Raw genomic sequence first — 18,541 nt, forward strand, 5'->3', positions numbered from 1 at the left:
TCCAAAAATGCACACCTTCCCTGAAAGCTAGCATAGCATCTAGCATAGGAGGTCAATGATGATAGAGCATAATGTCAAGAGCATATACTTGGCTCTTGCTTTCTCCTTTGAGATTACAAAAGTAAGAAGCACTTCACCATCAGTGACTCAAGGCTGCTTCACACTACGCATCTCCTACAAGAATATTACTTCCATTTGAGGATACAGTATGGGCACCTCGTGTGTGTATGTGTGTTTGTGTGTGTGTACGTATACACATATATATACACACACACACATGCTGCCAGTAGCCATCATAAAGTGTAATGTGTTATATTTGGTTAATGTCGACTATAGAAGTTTCTTACTTGTTGTAGATTTAGCAAAATCCCGATCTTTGCTTTAGTTAAAGAACTATTGAAAGTAGCTTCACGTTATCAACAGCTGTATTTAGAGATGGTGTTAGCAGCTAAGCTTTCTCTTTCCTGCTATAAGGCCAGTGATCCAGTCACCTGCTTCCTTGAATGCTATGTAAGCATTAAAAATATGACCCAGCTGTTCTAGGTGTTGTCAGCTTGGGGCCAAATTGTCTACTGACATTTGAAACAGATTGATATGAATGTTGAGATCAGACTGGGATGGGATGAAGGATTCTTCATATACATAAACATTAATAAGTATCTGATCCCCGTTAGTGAAAGGCTCCAAAACCACTTAACTGTTCAGCACCAACTCATGACCCGGTTCGCACGTAATGACTAACTATGGGTTCAGTAACCCACAGTTAGTTGGGGGCTATGCAGGAGTGCGTGAGCTTGTAGCATCCTGGCTGCTTTTGTAAAGAAACCAGGAACTCCCCTGTTCTTCGGTTGGTTGTTCTTTGTGATGTGCAAACTTGGAACCTATGCTGGGTTAAAACTCTGTTTTTTTTTTTAGCAAAGCCAGTGAAAAGTGGAAGCAGCAAGTGCTCAGGGGTCAGGGTGCTATTTTGTCCCCTGCATAACTGTGGGTTGTTTAACCCACAGTTAGTCATTACGTGCGTACTGACTCACTGACTTTTGAAAGCCCACAGACTCCAGACTACTTAATTTTAGCAATACTGACTCGTGTGTCAGGAGCCCCCTAGCTGCCTCTTTAAGTCCCCTCCAATAGCCAACTCACGACACAGACAAGAGGGATTCTTTCCAAGGCTTTATTCCTTTACAACTTAATGACTCTTTCAGATGCTAATCACCAGCCACTAAGCAAGGAAATGCACTGGGGTAGTTAGCAGAGTAGCCTAAACTCTGGATAAGGCAACTGGTCCCTGTTTGAAGGGGAAGAGCAGGAAAACTCTGAACTTATGGGCTATGGAGAGGTCCTCCCTCTTACCCGGGGATCCTTGAGATGCCACCGTTGTTTTACCGCCTCTCTGCGCCCTCCATCAGGTGCTGCTCCCTCCATCTCCGCTGAGCGTCCAGCAAGATCCCATCCCCCGCTCTCTTACTGCTAGGGTCACTATCTCTCTCAGGAGTGCAGGCAGGAGGAATCTCTCCCTGCCGCTGTGCCTGTGAGAGATGAGTGAGCTCCTCTCCCACAGGTGGTTGGTCCTCCTCAGAATCAGAACTACTCTGGGGCTCTATGGGCTCAGTATCCACCCTGACATCATGGACATCAGATCTGAAATTCTCGAATGCCTCACAGTTTCCCTTTACCTACTCAGTTTGCTTGGCACTCTACTGCTCAACAAAAAGGAGGTGGCAGCACCAATCTAAGAAACAAAGGAAGAGAGCTCCTCAAAAAACAATGCTGTTTGTTATGGCTTAATCAAGAGAAGAACTCTTCTTCTGGGGCAACTGTATATATTGCTTATAGAGAGCTGCATGTAACAGTCATATTCTGTATGCCGAAATAACTTTAAAAAACAGATAACGGAGAACTAAGGGTCCATACTGCCCAGGGACAGTTCTGGGGGCCATACCGCCCATGCCTAATTGTGACTAGTATTGCATTGTGTTCTCCAGAGTGAAGATTCTCAGCAAGGGGCTTTCAGAGATCACAAAAGCTTACTCCCCTCTCCAACCTGTTTGCAACTTCTCAAAAGCTGCCTTGGTGACATTGCTTACTTTTTTCTTTTTTTTAAATCTTTTTGCTGCTGGCTATGTGCTCCTAGCCAATGAGAAAGCACATAGCCAACATAATGACTTCACTCAGGGCAAATGAGGCCTTCACATTGTTCTCACTTTGAATGGTGAGGGGGAAACAGGAAAATGGCCTGCTGTAAAGGCAACCATGCCATTGCTCCCTTTCTTGCCACATAGTGCTGGCAGGCAATGAATTTCTAAGGAGAGAGGCGCATGGAAGAGGTTTCTGTGCAACTGTCACTTACTTCCTCAGGAACTGCATCTTAAATGGGATGCACTTCTGAATGCAGATGTTATCCACCCATACTGCATTGCTTTCAGTGGGATGCACATCCGAGAAATAATATAGATATGGATGAGTATCCACAATGCACTTCTCATTGAAAACAACATAGTGTGGTGGATAGATGGCATCTTTATTCAAATGAGCATTTCTGTATACATTTGATTTTAAGCTGCAGCTTCTGATCCAGTAAGTCAGCCTTCCCCAATCTCGTGCCCTCCAGATGCTTTCAACTTCAACTCCCATCAGGCCCAGCCAGCATGGCCAATGGTTAGGAATGCTAGGAGATGTCATCCAGAACATCTGTAGTCTAAGGCACCAGGTTGTGGAAGGCTGCAGTAAGTGATAGGAGCACAGAAGCCTGTTTCTACACATTGATCTCCTTAGTTGGATCAGGGTGCTGACTTGCCATGCAGTGCTGGTGTTTTGTTTTCTACAACTGCAAGATAGGGAGCATCAGCCCAGTTGTTTTGGAAACAGGCCCATGTGTCCTTCTTTCCCTTCCCCCCAAATTTCCTGTTCTTTCTCCCTGTGAAGTCACTGAAAAAGGAGAGGTGCTTGTTGAGAACATGAATGTTCACAAATTCCCACCTCCATGCAAATTTTGGCTCAGTCCTTATTGTAATGTCAGAGCAGCTAAACATCTGCTTTGTTTAAACAGAGCTAAACAGGCCATAATGCGTTTGCCAGAAGCAGTATCTTATTTGTCACTAGTGCTGTCAGAAGCCACCTATAGTGCAATGGCATGGTGTTTGCTGGCAGAACAAGTTTTCCAGGGAAATCCATCACACCAGAAAATGCTATTGGTGTTGTGCCTGAGGTAACTTGTGCTAGCACAATTTAATTTACGTTAGTACTAGTGCCGAATTGGATACTACTCACAGAAAATTAGTCACTGTTATAAAATGTGTTGCAGCAGACTGAAAACATATTAAAAGATCTTGTGTGAAAATGCAATCCATTGTATTGCTGATTCCTTTATGAATGCATAGTAATGCCAATTAACTTCCACTGTAATTAGATTCATGACACACTACTGCAGGAAAGGAGAATCTGGAGGAGGAGTGTGATTATTCTGCATAACTTGTGAGTGGGCAGATTCCCTTTTGATTCTGGCTGTATGAGATACAAAAGAGACATGGGGACATGAGAAAATCCAAACTGAAGTGGCTGAAAGGGCACTTTAAGGACTCACTGTGATTGCTTTATTTTTTTCATTGTAGAGAAGAAAATATTCATTATAGGGAGAGAATATGCATTTTTAAAAAGTTTTTTCAGAAAATGTTGGCACAGTCCTGTGATAGGCAAAAATAGTGAAGTTCCTTGTTATCCCTTAACTGAATAGCAGTAATAATAATGGGGTTATCTCCATTGTTGATGTCTTGTTTTACTAGAATGCACAGAGAGGTTTAGGGTTCTAAAGGGAATAAAGCCTTGGTAACTATACAATACTACAGAAGTGAACACCTGTAGAGCACATGTGGGCATCCTGCATGCAGCCCTCAGTTCTTCCCTGCAGCCTGACGATGCTCCCCCGATTCACTCCTGTTGGTGCTGCTGCTTCTGGTTATTCCCTCCACCCAACATACACTGCCACCACCGAAAGCATTACTGCTGCCCATTGCCTGTTTCCTGAGATGCTGCTGCACTCATAATCAGTGCCTCCAAAATCAATGCCCACCCCCATCCCAGTTTCCCCCTGCTGCTTGCTGCTTGCTTGCACTGGACCTAGCCATACGTGCAATATGATATTAAATATGTAGCATGCAACTGGACCCTCTTTTGTTTTTACGTACAGGTAAGTGTGCGAGCCCCTGGATTGGGATCATCATGTATGGGTATTTTATTTATTGATTTATTTGGCTTGTACCTTGCCTTTCTACCAATAATGACACTGAAGGCAGCAGGGGAGGTTTAAAGCTTCCCCTTCAGCCGCTTGTTTATTTAACACCCCCCCCCACCGAAGCTAAAAGAAAAAGCTTTCATTGGTGCAAATAAAGACTTTTTTTCTTTGTTAGCCCCTGTGCATGTTGTGTGTGTGCGAGGGTAGGTGGGCAGAGTTTTGAAAACAAGCGGCAGTGGAGGGAAGGTTTAAACCTTTCCTACCTGTGCTTGGTCCTGATCTGGATTGGGAGCCCTCATGCTTACTTATATGTAAAAAACAAAGAGAAGGGGAGCATGGCAGGGGGAGGGGAGAATTACCTTTCGTGTGTGTGTGTGTGTGTGTGTGAGAATGAATGAGTGTGTGTGTGTGTGTGTGTACAGTTTGAGTGTATTGGGTGGAGGGAGTAGGGGGGATGCCAGCCTCTGCCCCATCAATCAGCCCTGGTTACAGCCACAGGCATGAAGCCCCCACCCACTCTTGGGGACCAAAAACTTTCCCAGCCCTGCTCTAGATGATAAGCCAACTTCAAGAGCTGATGTGGTCTGGTGACATGAGAGATGAGCTTAGATAGTGGAAGAAAAGGATCTCTTCTCGATCATCCCAGAGTGCAGGACATGGAACAATGGGCTCAAGTTACAGGAAGTCAGATTCCGGATGAACATCAGGAAAAACGTCCTGACTGTTAGAGCACTATGACAATGGAACCAATTACCTAGGGAGGTGGTGGTCTCTCCCACACTGGAGGCATTCAAGATGAGGCTGGACAGCCATCTGTCAAGGATGCTCTGACTTGGATTCCTGTGTTGAGCAAGGGTTGGACTCAATGGTCTTGTAGGCCCCTTCCAACCCTACTATTCTATGATTCTATGATAAGAGCAGGAAATGTCATTAATCAAGGATTTGTTTTTGGCAGGTCATGGCCTGTTACCCCTGGTTGCCTTTCTGTAAAATTGGAATAATTATTACAACGCAGTTGAGCGAACACAATAAAGCTTGTAAAACACTTCTCAGTTGCTGTCCTTTATAAATAACTCATAGTAGCAGTAGGTAGCATTTAATCAATTGATGCAGTCTCTGCCCAGGGCAGAAATTGACAACCAACAAACTAACATTAAAAACAATCTGATTAGCCATGATGTGTCTCTCTGTGTGTATAGTGTATTTTATGTATACTCCTTCAAACTATGCCTTTCCAAACAAGGTAAAGTTAAAGCTGAAGAGACTGCCCTAATGCAAATTTTATAGTTGTTACTCTATATACATTTTTTAGATGCAGGGTTATAATGCTCGCCCCTCAGTACTGGAAATGGGAAAAATGGTCCCTTAATAAAGTTAAGCCACTTGGTGTTTGCTTGGCAAAGTCCATATCTTTTTATTGTAGCTCTGTTTATAGCAGTCATAAATAGCTTTTCAATTAAAAAGCATTCAAGGTATTGTACCAAATATCATTATATATCAAAACAGACAATTCAAAACCCAGCGATGAAAGAAATTGGGAATTAAGGAATATTTACTGAAAAAATAGAGCAGTAAGACAGTGATAAAATCGTATGGAAACATCAAGCTAGACTTTTAGTTGAGCAGCCTACAATCCACAAACCAGTAGAAGCCTCTTATTTAGTGACCCTCACGAGGATTTTGGTATACCATGGTCTGTGGTTGAGCATTTCCCTTAGCTGTAACCCCTTTTCACCGATTTTCCAAACATGCTGTGTAAAAGGGATGTCAGAATGATAGTGGATATGCCTATTAATGTGGACTTCAGGGAAAGATTTTATTAAAGCCCTGGCTGCCTAAAGAAGCGGTCTCCCACTGGTGTAGTGAAATGCCGTTTCATGCTTATCCGTTAGATGAGCGTGATTACAGGAAAGATAACAAACCTGTAACTTTTATGAAGCTGCTTTTCTGCTGCAGACTTTTCTTTGAATGAAAGGATTAATGTGGAACTAATTGAAGACAGGAAATGTCTCTCTGCTTGGTAGAGCATGCTCCATTTCTGATCTTTCAAAGGTGGGGAGAATAATTTTGTATGTATAATGGTTTTTCTCTGAGTCTTGAATTTGGATAATATATTCCTATACATTTTATGAGGCCAGTAAATCCAAATAGTATTAATACTACTAGTAAATACTTGAATGTTCATCTTAGATTTTGTAGGAATTGAAAACTGTTCTGCAATGTGGAATGAGTTAGTAATCCGAACTGCACAGAATTTCCTACTTGTTTGGAAATATGCATGGTGTGCACTCATGGGAGGCATCTCCCTGGCTGAAGATGTATTAAGCTGTTAAAAACTGTATGTGCTTTTTTTTTTTGCTCCTGACTGTGCTCCTGTGGTGTGACTTTAGTATGAACTAGTTTGCTGCTGTGCATTGATATTTAATTTCACTTATTTTGTTTCAGTTTATATGTAGTGCCTGCTTTGTACAGTAAGGTTGTGTATCATTGATCCTTTGTAGTAAGAAGTGAAGCTGAGCAGAGTGAAGATGTATTTGCAAGTGATCCCTTCTTCTGTTACTTCTGGCTGGGAAAGCCATAGGAATTCAATCCAAATATTTGAGGAGTCAGTTCACTCTGTTTAGCCCTGCTCTCCCTCTGAGATTAGAACTGCTTTCAAATCTTCCAACAGTAAGCAAATGTGATTATCGTTTAATACAGAACAATCTTGGGGTGGGGGTGGGGGAAGAACCTTCATGTTGTTGGAGACTTGCAGTGATGGTTTCAACAATATCCTCACAGTAAAGTATGAACCATCTTAAATGGTATTTGAGCATAAATCTGTAAATCTGATCTTTATAAGAATTAAATGATTATGATTTTCTTATGATTCCCTTATGGATTTTCTTGAAAGATATTTTTGAACATAGCATCCTTTTTTGCTTTGATATGAGAGGCCGCAAAATACTGTTGTCTCTCCCAGAAAGGAAAAAATAACAACTTTCCATTTCTATCTATTTAATAAAAGGATTTTAATACTGCCTTTTGGCTCTAACAAAGGCTCCCTACACAGTTTACATAACAACAAACAAAACACCATTAAATAACAAATTAAAACTAAGGCTTTACCAAAAGGAGCAGAGCTAACACCTTCAAGCATATAATAAAAATCATTAAAAGCCAAGCAAAATAAGAATCCTTTCTGTGCCCGCCTAAACACCATCAGGGATGGGGCTTGTGTTACCTCCTTTGGGAGGGAATTCTGAAACTGGGGTGCTCATTGATATGTTTCATGATATGAATTTTTTTCCATCCCCCCTTTTTGTTTGTTTGTTGTTACCATTGTGTTGAAATAAAAAGATCCCCCCCCGGGGAGGGGGGAGATGCTGCCAGAACAAAGGCCCTTTATGCATTCCTACCAAATGAATATCTGTGGTTGGTGGGATATATAACAGGATCAACTTCAATGTTCTGAACCTATGGGCAAGTTCATATAGGAGGAGGAGGCAGTCTTTCAGATAACCTGGCCCTAATTTAGGGCTTTATAGCTAAGCACCATCATGTTGAATTGGGCTCAGAAATGAATCTGAAGCGGTGCAGTTGACAAAGACCAGTGTAATGTGTTCTAAAAAGTGTACAGCAGAAAGCAATCTGGCATTCTGCACCAGCTGCGATTTCTGAGCCATTTTTGAGGACAGCCTCACACAGAGTGTGTTACAGTAATCTAATTGGGATGGTGCTATTGTGCCCTTGTCCTGCTTGTGGGCTTCCCATAGGCATCTAGTTGGCCACTGTGGGAACAGAGTGCTGGACTAGGTCAGCTTTTGGTCTGAGCCTGCATGGCTGTCTTTATGTGATCAAAGCATGTATCACTGTCTCCAGATCAGCCTTCTCTAGGAAAGGGTGTAGCTGGCGCACCAGCTGAAAGTTGGCAAAGGCACTCCTGGTCAGAGCAGCAACCTGAGCGTCCAGGAGTAATGCCAGATCCAGGAACACTCCCAAACTTATATTATAGATCATCCACTAACCAACGGTACTTCTTTATTGTCTGGATTGAGCTTCAACTTGTTACCTGCATTCAGTCCTTTACTGCATCCAGGCAATGGTTTGGAACTTCCACAGCCTTCTTGGCATTTGGGGGGGGGGGGCGGTATGTGCACTGGGTATCATCTACATACTGATGAGCTCTAACCCACAACTCCAGATCACTGTTTCCCGTGGCTTCATGTAGATATTCAATAATATAGGGAATATAGTATAGCTCTGAGGCACTCCATAGGAAAAGGGCCAAGGGACTGAACAATAATCCTGCAGCACTGCCTTCTGTGACTGCTTGTTCGGATAGGACCAGAACCACTGGAAAATGGCACCACCAAGTTCCACACCATTTAAACATACCAGAAGTATACTACAGTTGATGGTATCAGTCAGTAACTGATGGTAACAGTCAGGAAAAACTTCCTGACTGTTAGAGCAATACGACAATGGAACCATTTACCTAAGGAGGTGGTGGGCTCTCCCACACTGGAGGCGTTCAAGATGAGGCTGGACAGCCATCTGTCAGGGATGCTCTGACTTGGATCCTGTATTGAGAAGGGGGTTGGACTCGATGGCCTTGTAGACCCCTTCCAACCTACTATTCTATGATTCTATGTATCGAGTGCTGCTGAAAGGTCCAGCAGAAACAGTAGGGACATCTAGTTGCCATTGTAGGTCATATACCAAGACTTTTTCTGTCCCACAATGACGCCTGAATCCAGATTGGAAAGGAGCAAAATACTCAGCTTCATCTAAGAAAGTCTGGAGCTGAGTAGCCACCACTTCTGATCACAGTAGCAACCTGAGCGTCCAGGGGTATGGTCCAGGACCATACTCAAAGAAAATAAGAATAAAAATAAAGAAAAGAAAATTGCTTGATTATCTTTGGATTATTTCTGAAGCATTTTGTATTACTACTACCCATCTTTGCCAGCCCCTCTTCTCTGGCAGCTTTTATTAACCAGGATGAACATGCGTCTAACAAGCAGATCATATACCTAATCCCTGAAAGCAACTTCTCCACATCCTCATGCTGAACAAGCTGAAACTAATCCATCAGAATTGGACAGGAGGTGCCTCAGTCACCCCACAGTTACTTCCCTTTATATGGAATCCAAGTCAGAATGAATACAAGTGATTTTATCACCAAACTATTTCGCAACATAGCAACATGGTGCTATTGCACTCATGTCCTGCTTTTGAGTTTCCTGTGGGCAGCTGGTTGGCCACAGTGTGAACAGATGCTAGATGGACCCTTGGTCCTTGGTCTGATCCAGCATGGCTCTTATGTTCTTAGGTTTGGACTCAATTATAGGATACAGGTAGGGATGTACGGACTGTGTAAAATCTGCTTCGTCTGTGTTTTGTGGATTTTCAGGTGCCTTTTGTTCCATTGTCCGCCCACAGACAGATGCGAATATTTCTTTTCTTCATGTGGAAAAATGCACAAATAGTTATATAAGTATTTATGTAATTTACCTTAGTATGCAATACTTGGCGCATTGTCCTCCATTCCATTCAACGTTTCCTCAGCAGAAGCTTATGTATTTTCCTATGAATTTATATGCATAAATTTTGGGAAAGTGAACAAAATAATCCGGAAGTCCACGGACACCGTGCAGCCTGAGCGGGTCGCTCTGCAGCGGATTCTGCAGGTCAGATTCTTAGAAATCCGAGCTCATTTTAGTCTGTCTCGAATTTATCCAGCATCCCTAGGTACACGTAAGGATCACAAAGGAGACAATATGTTTGGGTGTGCTTAGGTTGAGATTAAACAAAAGATTCATTAGTTGTCTTCTGTAGGAAACAGAAGCCTTCTTTAGACTCTTAGGTTCCATGACTGAATTGGGGTTGGCTAGTTAGGTATTACAAAGCCATGTTTCTCTGGTGGTGCCTTAACTTAATAGTCCATCTGGAGGAGAAGATGCTTCAGGATTGGAGTATATTCTTGCCAGGGCTTTAGATGGGCCAATTCAAGTTACCTTTCAAGTGGGGTCACTATGGTGATGATCTGAAAGTCAAGAAGGTATTTGTGTGTGTCTGGACTTTGCCTCCTTTGTATACTCACATGTAGTCAACTCCTGTTTAAACCAATTACAATAGAAGACATATAGATCATGAACTTTAATTTCATCAGATGCTACTAGCCCACACATTATAATAAGGAATTGTTTGCTCCCAACTGCTTACATGCCTCTTTCTCAAAACAGCCTCCTACCCACTCCTTTAAGTAGAAAGAGCGCTGAAGGAAGGTGGCTGTTCATACTGGTGTAATGTTGGGATGTGGTTTGTGTAAAGAGGACATGGAATGGAGAGAGGAGAGGAGAGGAGAAGAAGACAGTTGGTGGCCTGGGGGAAGAGGAGGAGAAAAGAGAAGAAAGGATGGAGAAACCAGCAGCATGGTGGCAAAGGAGACAGTCTGCAGCTCAGTGAATAGTGCGCCTACAGAGTGCACACACAGGGACAGGCAACCAAGGACTAGTGAACTGGGATAAGTGACAATAACACTGCTCTTCACAGCGAACTGTGGCTTGAAATCGGAGTTGAACAGATTTGGTTCATAGTTCTGTTCATTATTTTCTTAGAGTTATAATTCACCAAACATTCTTAAGTTAAGTAGATATTTTTAAATATTGATTTGTTTGTCTTTGCAACCTGCATCTCCTCATCCTAGCTATAAAAACCACCACCACCCTGAAGCATCACACTGGCATGACACCTGGCAGTGGGGTGAAGGTGGGGGAGGAGAGGCTGTATTCTACTTTCTGTTCTTTCTGACTTATCCACAAATGTATTTGCTGAAAGAGGTTTTTGCCATTTCCTTGAATATGCATCTATTTGAATTATCAGTAAAATTGCATTATTTTCTAAAGAATGAAAATTAGCTAAGAAACTAAAGTAAAATAGTAAATAGGCATTTGTCTGTGTCTGGGAGGATAAGAGATGGCCTAATGCTTGCATGTAACAGTAGCCTTCACCCACATAAAGAGATTCTGGAAAACTGTCAGATGAGCAGCCCTCTGTGTCAGTGGTAGGAATGGCTCTCGTGTACTGCTGTGGGGTGGTTAGGATTTGAAGGAGAACTTGCTTCCAGAGTCATTAGGGACTGAAGAGAAGAGTCCTGTTTTGTTACGTTTTTTGAGGAGAAAGGCTGGAAACAAGGAGGAAAGCACCTCTAAGTGATTTGGCTTGATGGCTGATGAAGACAATAAACCATCTACTTGTATTACAGTTCTGTTGCATTCTTACTTTGCTTCCCCCATGTTTCCAGGTGAAACGCCCAGTTTCAGGATTATACCTGACTTAACTCAAGCTTGAAGGTTTCTTCTGGAAGCTCTGCTGAAGGGCAGGGTGTGTGCCTGCATGTGTATGTGTGCCTTTCTTTTTATTCCTAAACACCATTCTGTTCTTGCAAAATATAGATACCCTATATCTCTTCTTTTGTAACAATAAATGCTAATTTTGAAAATTATTACTGTTTATACCACATAGCTGGTATGGGTTGGATGGGAAGAGGAGGGGAAACCGTCTGTATGTGTGCATATACATCTGTATGCACACATAGGAAAAGTTAGGACACTAAGAATCCAGGCAGGTGAAACCTAGTCATTTGCTTAGAGGGACAGGTGGTAAGGGCTCCTGTGAATTTGCACATTTGTATAAATTTTAATATAGCCACAGCTCTCTCAGAAAATAAATCTTATACTCTTTTCTTTTTCTTGTTTCTGTTTAACTCCCAAATATGTTTCTGGGCCTCATGGGAATGTCTCGAATTTATGGCTACTCAGGAATAACTATGCATGCTTTTCCTTTATTGCTGAAATCATTTACTATAAACAAGAATTTTAATTAATGCGGCTTATTAATAACTGTTAAAAGCAAGCAGATGCTCAGTGCTGTGATCATGGATTTTTACATAAAATGCACACTTCCATATTCATCGCTACAGCAGATTCTTCTGTTAAAAGAGAATACTAATGACTAAGTAAAGTTTGTGCATCAGATTATTATGCATATTAATGTATTTGAATTAATTATCTGTAGTGCTAATTATTTTAAATGTCATCTTCCATTTATAATTTTCAGTGTCTTTTCTTAAGTGAATTTCCGTCACCAGAATGTTGCTTTCTGTATTACTTGATGAAATGACCTGAGGGTCAGAGGTCTGTTGAAGGGGCATAGTAATTTATTGTCCCACAGCACAGCTATGGAAAACTGTTTGCTTTCCCTCCACTCTCAAATTCCATCTATAATTGTGAATACTAGATTTCATTGACAATTTTTTGTGTAGTTAGGTAATGAACCATTTCTCTTAAAACAGCTGAAGCTACTTTTGTCTGAAATAAATTATATTTAATACCTAATGGTTTGGTTAGCATACTTGAATTTTGAGGATGAAAACAGCCATGCATCCAGCTATAAGGCAGCCTTGTAAATAAGCCTACAAAAGTGACTAGCCTGCTGGGGGTGGCAGAACAGGGAAAGGACTGCATTTATATGCTGGAGCAGGAAGCCTGCTTGGTCTCTATGCTGGACATAGAGAAGGACTGGAGCACTCTGTGTAGTTAGTATCTAACACCCCAAAGACTTTGATTTTGTTAATCAAAACCAATGTTAGATGCTGGAAATGTGGGTTGTAGGATGCAGTGTTCCAGTAAGTTCTTTTATACAAAATGGAATTTGTAAAGTATTGGAATAGATTTATTGGATATCTGGTCTTTTTCAGTACTTACCTGTTCTTGTTATTAAAACAGAATTAAAATTTATTCTTGCTTTGAGTATGTGTCTAGCATCTCTCACCAAAGTTGAAAAAAAAAAAATCTTTGATTTTAAATAAAAGGCAGTTCTAGTCTTCATCATCGAAGAGAAAACTTGAAATGACTGTATCCAGATGATCATATCTTGGCTTAATAAGCTGAGATATGAATGAGCCTTTTGCCCATCTATATAGCCCCTTCACTCCTCCTTTCATGGTGTAAGCATGAAAGCTCTTGTTATACTTTCCTGTTTCATCCAGACTGGAAAACTGTAATTACCAGGTTTGGAACAAGCCAGGTTATTATGGGCGCAATCCTATTGGATCAACGCTCGCTAGACATCCATCCTAAGCTCTGCCAGCAAGAGCCAAGCAGGGCAGGAGGAACAACAGCGACTTTTTCACCTCCAGTTTCTCCCAAACTGCTTTGAGCGTTACACAGGCCGCAGAGCCCATCTTACCTTGCTGGGGGTGGGGATGGGAGCTCAGAGGCCTGTAGATCTGGTGGATCCACAGCCTCTTCTCTCTCTGCCTTTCTCACTTTAGTTCTTACAAGTACTAAAAATATGATGACTACCCACTAGCAATAAAGCCCGCACACATCCAGAATTATCCACATTGCACTTGCCAAGAATGTTAAAGACTCTGAAAAATCACTAGTGTCATTCAGAACACTTGGCCTAATGTAAGTGAACACTGAACAATCTCCCAGTATTTATTAAAGTACTGCCTGACAATAGCACTACATTTTTATGTTGCTCAAAGTATTTCACAATAAATATTTAAGCTGAATTGGCATGCAAAGTTTAACTGATGAAAAGAAGCTAGTATAAATTAATTGCACATAAAAGAACTGTGGTAATGCAAATCTAAAGGTTAAAGTAAGATGAAGAAAAGCAATTGTGTAGTATTTTGTTCCTACACCGGTACATATGTTTTCCTTTGTAAATTTTGCCAGGGAAGAAGTGATTGGAAAATGATGGAAATTTGCAGAGGTGGAGCACATTTAGCCTATATTTTGTAGTAGCAAACACACACCACCACCACCCTGGCCTCAAATACACTAAGGGTGCAATCCAACTGGGATAGGCGGCTGCCTCTGAACTCGGAGGCGACCACCTATCCAATGCAGGGCAGGAGAAGTGCAGAGGGGATCGTCCCCTCCGTGCTTCAGCCACTGTGCATTTGCGGCCAGACAGCTGATTTCAGCTGTCTAGCTGCGGGAAGGCAGAGCGGGGGAAGCAGCTGCCTGACAATACTTAGGATGTGTCGTACCGGCATTTTTGCCTTCCCTGCCCTGAAACGCCCCCTGGAATGCCCCGTTTTCACCGCTCCACGCTCCGCTTCTGAGCATGGGGCCGTTCTGAGCTGCCTGCGAGGCAGCGTGGGAGAGGGGGAAGGTTGGTTCTCAGGGAACCGACCTCGAAGCGTGGGCTCTGAGGTTGGTTCCGAGAAACCGACGTATCCTATGGCCATCTAGCTGCTGACTAGTGGCCATAGGATTGCTCCCAAATTACTGCTGTAATTACTCAGTCAACAAATGTAAACACAAAACAAAAAAAGCCTGTTCCATGGAACTGTTAGTGATGCAAAATGAGAGTAGTGTCAGTTTAAAAAAAAGATTATGCAGCATATTATGAATTTTGATGGTGGGCAACTCATGTCCTTGGCAGAGCAGTCACTAAAAAAACCAAAATGGTGTACCATGATTCATTTACACTACACATTTTCTAGGAGGAAAGACAGAGGTGGCAAGATCAGTTATCTCCTTCCAATCAACTATAAAGGTTCTTTCTACTATATGTCAGGATTGATTTACTCAGAAGGTTCTGCAAATTTCATCAAATTCTGCCAAATAATAATAATGTTAAGCAGTTTATTAATTGTCCCATTATAGTTATTGGGGAAAACGAAAGGAAGGCTCATCTGAAACAAATTGGGTCTTTTCTAAAACAAAATGGCATCCTTACTGAAGTGAGTTCCAAAATGTTGTTTTTTTCTTTGTACACCCCTGCTACAGACTGAGAGCGGGGACAGCTTTCCCTACTGGTGGATCCCCTTCTTTACAAGGGTTTCCCCCAAACAGAATTACTGATAGGTAGCCAGCCACCAGTCAGGATAAACCTCCTGAAACATCCTTGTCTGTCCTGCTGGTTTGGGAGTTCTAAATCCTTCCCCCTTCAGTCCAGCTCTAGAAAAAAATAAAAAACAAAGGTGCTTTGGATTTCCTTGAGCAAAGGTTAGAAACACGGAACTTAACAAAATGGTGTTCAAGCCCTGAGAACACAGGCAGTAGATGTGTAACTGTGTGATCCTTCCCATGGGGGAGAGTTTTTAGTGAGAAATTCCTTTTGAATGCAGCATAGCCAAATGTCCAAATATAAAAAGGATTTTATTCGGAGAAGGAAAAAAAGTGAAAAAACCAGGGAAGGAAACAATCCCTGTCTCACTCACATACACACATACACACATGCGTGTGCGCACCCCCATCAAACACTCAGTCTAACTTAGCTAGTTACATGTTACCTACTTGAGTAGAGTCTTGGGTTCCACAGTGTATGAAGAGTTCATTGCAGAGAGGATGGTCTGAGAGAGAGCATATTCATCTCTGATTAGATGTTATATGGAAGGCTCATGAGGAATGAGCAACTCTTACTTTTACGGAAATCTGACTTGTAAAAGCCAGCCTCTTAGCGGGGATTGATTCTTGTTAAATAATGTGGTATCTTTCATTTCTGATATCAGTGGTCTAGCCTGAAAATCAGAAAATCACCTAGCAGCTGAACGCTTCTTAACAACCCTGCACTTGAATTACAAAAGAGCTGGCCAGTTTGAACAAGTTAGCCTATTATACCAAAAAGCTTATTGGAGAACAAAAATGTGAAATAAGCCTATTCAGGTGTCCCAGCATGGTGCCAGCTTAACAGATGCTCTAGGAGGCATTGTTGAGCTAATCAGAATATCTGGGGTTTGTCATAACCTCTAAATAGTTTTGTCCCAGTAAATATGGGGATGTAGTTAGAATTTGGATTTTTGCTGGGCAAGGGCATAGTCCCTTGATTTGTCTTGTCATTCTGTTATGTGATTCTTTGTTGCTGGTGAGTAACCATTTAGATTTGTGGGGGTGGGGAATGTCTGTATGCAAGGATAGGTCTACCAACCTGAGGCCCCTGACAGAAGTATAATTGTCCAGGGTGGGCTATAGGGCACTGGTGATACATTGGAGTGGTTTTAGCTGAGAGCTGTAGGTGACTAGTTTTGTTCTGTTGCTTTCTCTTCTGGGCCTGTCCTAAAGAATCCCTTTCTCTTCTGGGCCTGTCCTATTCTGTCATTATAAAGTGCCACATAAAGATGTGAATATACTTACTTGAACAATGGAGGTCACATGTTACATGGTCATAAAACAGCCATATTGTAAGAAAATAATATGTTATGTGGTTAATGTGCTTACTTGCAAAAATGGTAGTACTACCAGCTTTGCACTGTGGATAGTGTTAATTTGCTATGAATGAACAGTGACAATTGTTTCACTCATATCATGAGCTTCTTTCCCTGCTAAGATAATTGCAGAGTTTCATTAAAGAAAGATGTTGCAACCTAATTATAGCTTGTAGTTAGTTTTGCACAAAGTGTGTTTTGCTATTTAAAATTCTTCTCAGGATAATTGAAGATTTAAATCAGAAGAACTTACAGTATAAGGAGCCATAGTAAACACATAGTATGTATGACATTGTTTTTTTAAGTAGTAGCAGACACCTAAAATATTGATGGGTGAAGTATTCAGAAAGGGCCTATTTCAGTTGCTTTAATTTGCATGGTGCCTTCTGGGTGACCTAAACTTGATTTCAAAACAGGCCCCATTGAACTCTTGATGATGTCAGCAGAAACACATGGAAACTAGAGGCCTCACTACTGTTCCTCAGGAGATAACTTGTTTCCCTTTCCCCAACATACTGAGGTAAGGGGAAATGGGGAGAGCTCCAGGCATCAGTATTAATAGGAGCAGCAGGTGTAGTATGGTAGGTATTGTCATGATTAGGCTTGGCGTTGTCTCTCTGCTGGAAACCATGGCATATGTAGTTCCTAGCATTTCTAGACACTGCTGCCCATGCTCACAGTATCATATAGACTCTAAACCTTGCAACCCTACTATTAATGATATCTGGAGCTCACCTGGCTACTTAAGTTTGAGCAGCATGGCTGCTGTTCCTGTGTGGCCAGCATGTTTTGAGAGCATGAGTGGGTTTGTCTGTTGGATGGTTGGAAAGGGGGCAGATTTTCTCTGATTAATTTATTGCTGAGTTGCCTCAACCAAAGGGGATTTGCTAGAGTTCCAGTTGGGTATCCTCCTTGCCCGCCATGAATAGTGACCATAGCAGTGGGGTGGAGAGTCTGGCTGGATTGTGGGCTACTCCCCCCCTCTGGCGGTGCCACTGGGGAAGTGGAGCAGACTTGAAAAGGCTGAAGGATAGTCTATGCAGTCCAAAATATTGAAATACCTGTGGGAAATGACATCAACTGTTGGCACAGTATCATAACATCATATAAATGTTACAAAATGTATACAGATATTTCAGTGGGAAATGTTTAAAATGCTCAGAGGAGAAGGGAGGCTATGAAAAATTAAGTGGTTTATTATGACTGCTTGTACAACAACCACAAGAGTATGGATGGTTACAAACATTAAAGGATATTGCTGTAATGTAAAACTAACTATCTCTACTTGTGTTTAAAAAAAAAGACAAAAAGAAATTAGTAGCTTCAGAACAATAAGGACTCCTTTTTATTTACTACTGGAGGATGTTAAATGGAATTAAAGTTCACGAAGAAGCTTCTTTTAATTAGCTATGATTAATATATCTGTAACACTTTTATGTGTTGTTTTGTTTTATAACAATATCAAATGTGCAGCTTGAATTGATGTACGTTTACTTGGAAGTAAGGCCTACTGGGGCTTATTTCTCAATTTGTTGTTATTCAGTCGTGTTCGACTCTTCGTGACCCCATGGACCATAGTACGCCAGGCCTTCCTGCCCTGCGCTCTCTCCCGGAGCGTGCTCGAGTCCATATTCATTGCATCATATCTATCTAGCCATCTCATCCTGTTTCTCAGTTAAGGACTGTAAATTAAGCAATTGGGCTGTACAGTCGTAATCCTAAAACTACTTATTTGGAAATAAGACCATAGGTTAAGATATGGAGGGTCCTTAGTGTGCAGAAGGTACTTCAGATAACACAGGGTAGCTCCTGTCCCTGCAATTTCCACATTCCATGCCATTCCACAGGGCCCCTGTGGCACTGAGGAGTAGCTTTACAGGGAGCTTAGGGCTGCTGCAGTGGGAAAACCCCACTGCGCAAATAGAGCTTTGGGCCTGTGCATCTATTGATCTAACCCATGCATAGTACCTATAAAATATAAAAACAGGATAATAATGTAGATGTGTGCAGGCTTTGTAATGTATAGAAAAATAGTGAAGAGAACTGGCATGGTTTACTTTGATTTTTTATTTATTTCAACATTTTTATATTGCTTCCCTGCA

General features: G+C 41.7%; 1 protein-coding gene across 2 annotated transcripts in view; it reads left to right on the top strand.

Annotated features, from left to right (window-relative positions):
• MBOAT2 (membrane bound glycerophospholipid O-acyltransferase 2) overlaps positions 1-18,541 on the top strand; it is a 125,184-nt gene that overhangs the window by 67,926 nt on the left and 38,717 nt on the right. The window lies entirely within an intron of this gene.

This window comes from Heloderma suspectum, chromosome 1 (assembly GCF_057233095.1).
Source record: "Heloderma suspectum isolate Gila_16-S chromosome 1, 16-S_ref, whole genome shotgun sequence".
NCBI lineage: Eukaryota > Metazoa > Chordata > Lepidosauria > Squamata > Helodermatidae > Heloderma > Heloderma suspectum.